Genomic DNA, 7,942 nt, shown 5'->3' on the forward strand with positions numbered 1-7,942 from the left:
GGAGTGCCCCAATAACCATACGCACCAACAAAGCCCACACGCCCAGCCATTTCATAGACTCATGCACCCAACCAAGCATTTCTTGCTACTTCCTGCACCACAGGTGTCAATATCCAAACAATTTACCTAAACCCTCTACCTGACTTTAAACTACCCACCCCGGGTATTAGTGAAGGGGTCCATCTCCCCCCATTCACTCCTTCGCACCATGCATTCCACACCTTTTACTTCACACTAAGCATTCCACACCACTCTTTCCACACCATTTATTCCACACACCAATTATTCCCGGCACACCTCTTGTGCTCACATTCCTTTTTCCACTTGCACACCATGCAAGTCAATTCACTTCAACACAACTCCATTTGTCCTCAATACACCACTTCTGGTTATTCCCAACCAATTCCTCATTTGCTCAAGCTCAATACACACAGTGATTCTCATTCAATTCCTCATTTGCTCAAGCTCAATACCATCCTCACACACACAGCATAATCTAACTAACTACTTCCCCTACAACTCGTGCTTCCCCGTCTTCCCTTACACTAAGCACACCCTTCGTCGTTATCATCCACCAAAGCTACCTACGTCCCCTCTACCTGTACAAAAGTCACTACTTAAATCTTGTGTCTCCTATTGTCTGCTGATCCCTAACAATTAACCTACCCCGCCCTCGGTTAGTTTACACTGCCACCCCATACTCTAATGCTCATGTGCCCAAAGTGAGGAATGGTGAAACCACCACTCCCCCACGCCTTCGTTCGCCAACACCATTCGCCATTCGCCATTCGTTCGCCAACACCATTGCTATTCCAGTCCTCTGAACTTTGAGCCTCTCCATGCGGCAATACATTTTCGTCACAGCTCGGCTTCGAAAAGCCGAGCAATGCATGCGGGTGGTTGGTCTACTGCTGGTTGGGTCCGTCCGGCATTTTTGATTCAGGGGAGGAGGCATGCTTGGGCCAAGGTTCAAGGCGCCATCCCTGCGCAGTGCCTTGCAGTCCCATGCACGATGGCCCAACCGCCCTCGGTCGGGGCACCGCAGCCGCCAGGGGGCGCGGCTCCGACCTCTCCTACCCCCCCTTGAACCGTGCCGTTTGCCTCTTTCGCCACGGCACGGCACCGACCATACAAGGCGGGGCCCGGCACGAATCGTGCACGGCGCTCCTTGTGAGACCACCGCGGCAACGATCCCCGCCGGTCCCCGCAGCACACAAAGCACACCACACACCGAAGGCTCGCGTCGGCTATACGTTGCACTAAACGCTGCCCTGGTCTGCGTCGAAGCTCGGGTCACGTTCTCAACACTCGCGACCCACTCCACTTTCGTACACCGTGGCGCTCCAGCACCTCCCATACACTCTATACATTTTGTTACCGCATGCTCTCTCTGCACACGGTCCGGTGTGCATTCTTTCTCGCACACCGTACTCGCACACCTATGCACACTCATACCACTTACACACTCTGTAACACCATCGGCCATCGCACACCCTCACGCACACTCTTTTGTTACACACTCAGTAACAACCATGGGTGTGCACTCTTCTGGTACACACCCAATCACACGCTCTGGTGTGCACTCCTGCACACTCTCTACAACACGCTCCGGTGTGCATTCTCGCACACTCTCCTCGGCCATTGCACACTGTAACACATTCGTCTTCGACACACTCTTCCCACATACATTCCGGTGTGCATTCTCCCTCGCACTCTGGAACACACTCTCCTGGTACACACTCACGCTCCGGCGCACACTTTTTTCTCACACGCGCGCCATTCGCTCGTGTACATCGCACCATGGACCTTCCACGAGCGCCCGGGCTCCTTCTCGATCCCAAGCGTGCCAAAAATCTTTTCCCGCCATACACACTCCTACTCACCTTGAGGACCTTCTTCCGCGGCAGCACCTGCAAACCTTCATTTTTGTTAGGAAGCACGACATGACAATGCAAATCCAAACTTTGTGCAGATTCCATTTTTTCCCTCGATGCTATATCCTCTGACTCTATCTCTATCTCTGCCGTCTCTTCGGCCCCAATTTCAACTATACACATTTCTTTGTCCTCGACGACCGCCGGCACCAATAAAATTTCATCTTCCAATTCGACCTTCCCCGGTACTCCCGACATTTCTTTATCCAATTTGACGGCCGTCGGCTTTTCCACACCCCGAGTCGCGATTTCTACACCCTCGGTCACTCTGTCCGCGCTCTGTCCAAGCTCGCTCCCTACGCGTTCCTCACACCGCGTTACCTCGTCGCGTACCACCGCGACCTTCCCGCTCGACCTGCGCCTCATGTCCTCCCCCATTTCTTTTATTAACTCCCCTCGGGTGTCAGTTTTTGCATTCAGTCCCTCTTTCACCTCTTCCAATTCCCGGGTGGATTTGTCCCCCATTTCTTTCAATTGGCCACCCATTTTGTTTTCCAATTCATCACCCATTTTTTTTATGTCCCGGGCGGATTTGTCACCTTGGGCGTCCATTGTTTCGTTTAATTCGCCCTTGTTACATCTTGCTTCGTCCCTCATTTTTTTTCATTTCATTCTCTTGGATGTACATTCTCCCATTTATTCGATCCCCTTCCATTTTTATGGATGCCTGTATCTGTGCCATGGAGGCTTGTATGTCCATAACCCCCACTTGCGCAGCGGGCGCGGCCCTCGTCGCCATGTGTGAGGCGCCGCCATTTTCTTCCCCGACTGCCGGCCCCTCATCGATGTCCTCCTCTTCTCCCAATTCTTCCCGGGGGTCCTGGTTTATTGATTCTCTCTCCCCATCTATCTCTTCTTCTACCCCCACCGGCATTCGATCGCTCTGGCTAGCCATGGCACGAATTAAAAATTTTGATTTAAAAAACTAAATTTCGGTCGCTCGTAATTTGGAGCGCGTTAAGCGCACTTCGGGTCCTATCCCAAACTCCTGACACCAATTGTTATGCCCAATATGTACAATTGGTGTCCAAAATTTTGTCTAACAAATTTTGTCCCAGGTTCCAAATCCCCACTCCTGACTACCAATTGTTATGGTTCTGTCGCCGGCCTTCTCCCCTTATCAAGGGGGGGATTAATCCCCTTGTCTTTACTGACCTGGCGCGAACCGAGACCTATTAGGTCCCTTCCGGACAGTGCCAAATAGGGTTTCAGGACCAAATTCTCGCTCGTACCTAAGTACTCGCGCTGCCCTGGAAGCGAGGAAACAAGTCTCGCATGAACCACGTGAGGTTGGAATACGCCGAGTGGTTTGCGTACACGTGATCCGCGGTTACAATTAATGGACCCCGATTTAAGCGATCTTATTCGTGCCATGCTTAGTCAATTGAGAAATCACGGGAACGATCAAATTCAGTAGAAAGGAAGAACCGATTGATTTAATGAGTATCACACGTATATACAGTTCAGGACGAAGAGACACAGAGCAATCCTTATACAGGCTTAATTATCCCAAAGACAACGGGACCATCTCACTCACACTCACACGGGGTATTGCAGATGGGCAGGTGTTCCCCAGCGCGTCCAAGGATGGTTCTCGTGCAGCTCTCCACGGTCCCCGGCACATCCATGAAGATGGTGATCGGCGAAGACAAGGCCACATAGCGCGTCGCTTGAACAAAGGCGATATATCGGGGCGAACGGCAGGGAGGGCTTTTACGGCAAAGGCGGGACGGCTTTTACGGCAAAGGGGCGGTTATTCAGCCTCGTTCACTCGCTTGGCTGGAATGCACAAGTTCGTTATATAACCGCGACTGGCTGCGCCCGCGTATCTCTAGCGGCCAACTCTTCTTCCTCAACCCTTGGTGTTGGTTAGCGCACGCGTTCTTATTCGATAGTCAAGTTCAACAAGCCGTACAATGCAAGCCCTCTCTCTCTCCTTTGCAAGTCCTCCCTCTCCTCTACAAGTTCTGTTGAGGACTTTGCACATCGAGTTATATAGGCCTGCCCCGCGAGCCTTCTGGAACTCACCAGACTCTTCTCACCACGCCTTCTGACGCAACCACCTCGGAGCTCTCATTGGTGGCTCATGCTTACCGTCATCGCCTCTGCCGCCCCCGACCTCAATGCCGCCCCCACCTTTTTAGGCCTACCTCAACTCGACTAGTGAGCGAGCAAAGGGCAGCAAAATGGATTGCGCCTACCGAGGTAGAATGGTTTGCCGAAGTAGGACCTATTCTCCTGTCTTTACACAACGCAGCATTAACACTGGAAAGGGCCTACTCTCACACATACTAAGACATAACTATACTACAAATGAGGCTACATGCTGCTTGTGTGACTATCTATGGGGGACAACCTTTAACCTTTATTAGGCTCACTTTACAAATCTCAAAACCATAGCAATATATATATGTATGTATGTATATACGTGTATATATATATATATATATATATATATATATATATATATATATATATATATATATATATGTATATATATATATATATATATACATACATTATGCAGTGCATTCAGAAAGTATTCAAACCCCTTCACTTTTTCACATTTTGTTATGTTGCAGACTTATGCTGAAATTGTTTAAATTCATTTTTTCCCTCATCAATCTATACTCAATACCCCATAATGACAAAGAGAAAACAGGATTTTAGAAAGTTTTGCAAATTTATTAAAAAGAAAAAACTGAAATATCACATTGACATAAGTATTCAGACCCTTTGCTGTGACACTTGAAATTTAGCTCAGGTTCCTCCCATTTCTCTTGATCATCTTTGAGATGTTTCTACACCTTGATTGGAGTCCACCTGTGGTAAATTCAATTGATTGGACATGATTCGGAAAGGCACACACCTGTCTATATAAGGTCTCACAGCTGACAATGCATATCAGAACAAAAACCAAGCCATGAGGTCGAAGGAACTGCCTGCAGAGCTCAGAGACAGGATTGTGTCGAGGCACAGATCTGGGGAAACCCACAAAATAATTTCTGCTGCATTGAAGGTTCCCAAGAGCACAGTGGCCTCCATAATTCTTAAATGGAAGAAGTTTGGAACAACCAGGACTCTTCCTAGAGCTGGTCGCCCAGCCAAACTGAGCAATCGGGGGAGAAGGGCCTTGGTAAGAGAGGTGACCAAGAACCCGATGGTCACTCTGGCTGAGCTCCAGAGATCCTGTGTGGAGATGGGAGAAACTTCCAGAAGGACAACCATCACTGCAACACTCCACCGATGTGGGCTTTATGGCAGAGTGGCCAGACGGAAGCCTCTCCTCATTGAAAGACACATGAAAGCCCGCTTGGATTTTGCAAAAAAAGCACCTAAAGGACTCTCAGACTGTGAGAAACAAGATTCTGTGGTCTGATGAAACCAAGATTGAACTGTTTGGCCTCAATTCTAAGCGTCATGTCTGGAGGAAACCAGGCACTGCTTATCACCTGCCCAATACCATCCCAACGGTGAAGCATGGTGGTGGCAGCAACATGCTGTGGGGGTGTTTTTCAGCAGCAGGGACTGGGGGACTGGTCAGGGTTGAGGGAACAATGAACGGAGCAAAGTACAGAGATATCCTTAATGAAAACCTGAAGCAGAGCGCTCAGGACCTCAGACTGGGCCGAAGGTTTACCTTCCAACAGGAGAATGACCCTAAGCACACAGCCAAGACAATGCAGGAGTGGCTTAGGGACAACTCTGTGAAGGTCCTTGAGTGGCCCAGCCAGAGTCCTGACTTGAACCCAATCGAACATCTCTGGAGAGACCTGAAAATGGCTGTCCACCGACGGTCCCCATCCGACCTGACAGAGCATGAGAGGATCTGCAGAGAAGAATGGCAGAAAATCCCCAAATCCAGGTGTGCAAAGCTTGTCACATCATGCCCAAGAAGACTCGAGGCTGTAATCCCTGCCAAAGGTGATTCAACTAAGTACTGAGTTAAGGGTCTGAATACTTATGTCAATGTGATATTTCAGTTTTTTCTTTTTAATAAATTTGCAAAACTTTCTAAAATCCTGTTTTCTCTTTGTCATTATGGGGTATTGAGTGTAGATTGATGAGGGAAAAAATGAATTTAAACGATTTCAGCATAAGGCTGCAACATAACAAAATGTGGAAAAAGTGAAGGGGTCTGAATACTTTTTGAATGCACTATATATACACAAAGAATTAAGTTAAGCACCCCTACACAACGAATTAAGGTAAGCACCCCCTAATATATATTCTTTGTGTATATGTATACATTGGCATATATTCTAAGGTATGTGAGATCAAATAATGATTGGTATGACATTAGCAATTATCCATTGATGAAATGCAGATGAGTGCACTCATCTGTGACGCCCATCGCTCGTGCAGCACGTGTTATCATCCACGTGGTCGTGATTTTCTGTAAATGCACTATCATCACGGGGTATTGCAAGTCACGCCTGAGCTCGTGTGGGGGTTACATGGTCATTTTCTCGTAATGGTGGCTCGTAGACGGTTGTCGGACGGAGAACGATGGCGGATAATAGGCATGATCGAGTCCGGAATGTCCAGAAAAGCTGTAGCTCGAACGTTTGGTTACCACCATTCGGTGATCAGTCGGTTGGTGCAGAAACACCAGGAAACGGATGCGGTGAAGGACCGCCCAAGGTCTGGAAGACCTCGCGTGACAACAGTCCGCCAAGATAGAGCGCTTTTGAGACTGGTGCGACGATATCCCTTCGCCTCGAGCCATTTCCTGAAGGACAACTGGCTGCCCAACAGAAGGCTATGTCACCGTACCGTGAGGAACCGCCTGAAATCGGCCGGTTTAAGGTCAGGACGAGTGATCAAGCGTCCAAGGCTACTCGAACGACATCAGAGGGAGCGTTTGGCATGGTGCCTAGCGCGACGTGGATGGAACATCCGGTCTTGGAGGCGAGTTCATTGGTCGGATGAAAGCCGGTTCTTGCTGTACGTGACAGATGGGCGTGTTCGGGTGTGGCGCCACAAAAACACCGCGTATGCACCTAAAAACATTCAACCAACGGTACCCTTTGGTGGTGGCTCGATTATGGTCTGGGGATGCTTCTCCCATGACTGTAAGTTGGACCTGATAACTGTGCGAGGTAACCTCAACGGAGAGCGATATGCCGAGGAAATCCTGAATACCACCGTAATCCCGCACTTCAATGACCACACCCTCGCCAGCAGACCCATCTTCATGGATGACAACGCCAGGCCTCACCGTGCGAGACGCGTCCGAGCCTTGCTGGAGCAAGGTGCTGTGACAACCATCCCCTGGCCTGCGTACAGTCCTGACCTGAACCCCCTCGAGCACGTTTGGGACATGTTGGGACGACAAATTGCGAAGATGGTCCCTCCAATAGCCAATCTGGATGAATTGGAACGTGCATTACATCGGGAATGGAACAACCTGCCACAGCAACGCATACGACGGCTTACAGGGTCTATGAGACGTAGGGTTGAGTCAGTGATCCGATCACGTGGGTCCTACACACGTTATTGACGCAAAGATCGCTAGAGGCCTTCTCAGAACAATGACTGTACGTTAGAAAACATAAACGTCATCCACACTGTCCGTGATGGACCTATAGCTCCATACATAAATTGAGGTGCAAATATGCCTAAAATTCCCAAAAAATTTCACCTTAAATTATTCAGAATAAAATATTGAAAACGGCATGATTGTTATGTTTTTATGTGACCATAATATCACTTCTCCAGAAAATATAGCAATATCATGGGTATATTACACTGTTTTGACGACAACAAACTTGTAATGTGCGAGGTTGTAAAAAAACGGGGGGGGGTGCTTAACTTAATTCTTTGTGTATATATGTTTGTTTGTTTTTTTGTTTTTTTTTTAATACATATATATATATATAATCGCTTAAGATAGTTCTTCTGAGCAGGGACTGCCATTGTCTATAAGATGAACATGTACCACGTGTCACAGCACCTCCATCACATCACATACATTGAATTACCGCTTCTACCAATACACACCAAAA

The sequence above is a fragment of the Myxine glutinosa genome, chromosome 1 (genome assembly GCF_964187855.1).
Source record: "Myxine glutinosa chromosome 1, kmMyxGlut1.1, whole genome shotgun sequence".
Lineage (NCBI taxonomy): Eukaryota > Metazoa > Chordata > Myxini > Myxiniformes > Myxinidae > Myxine > Myxine glutinosa.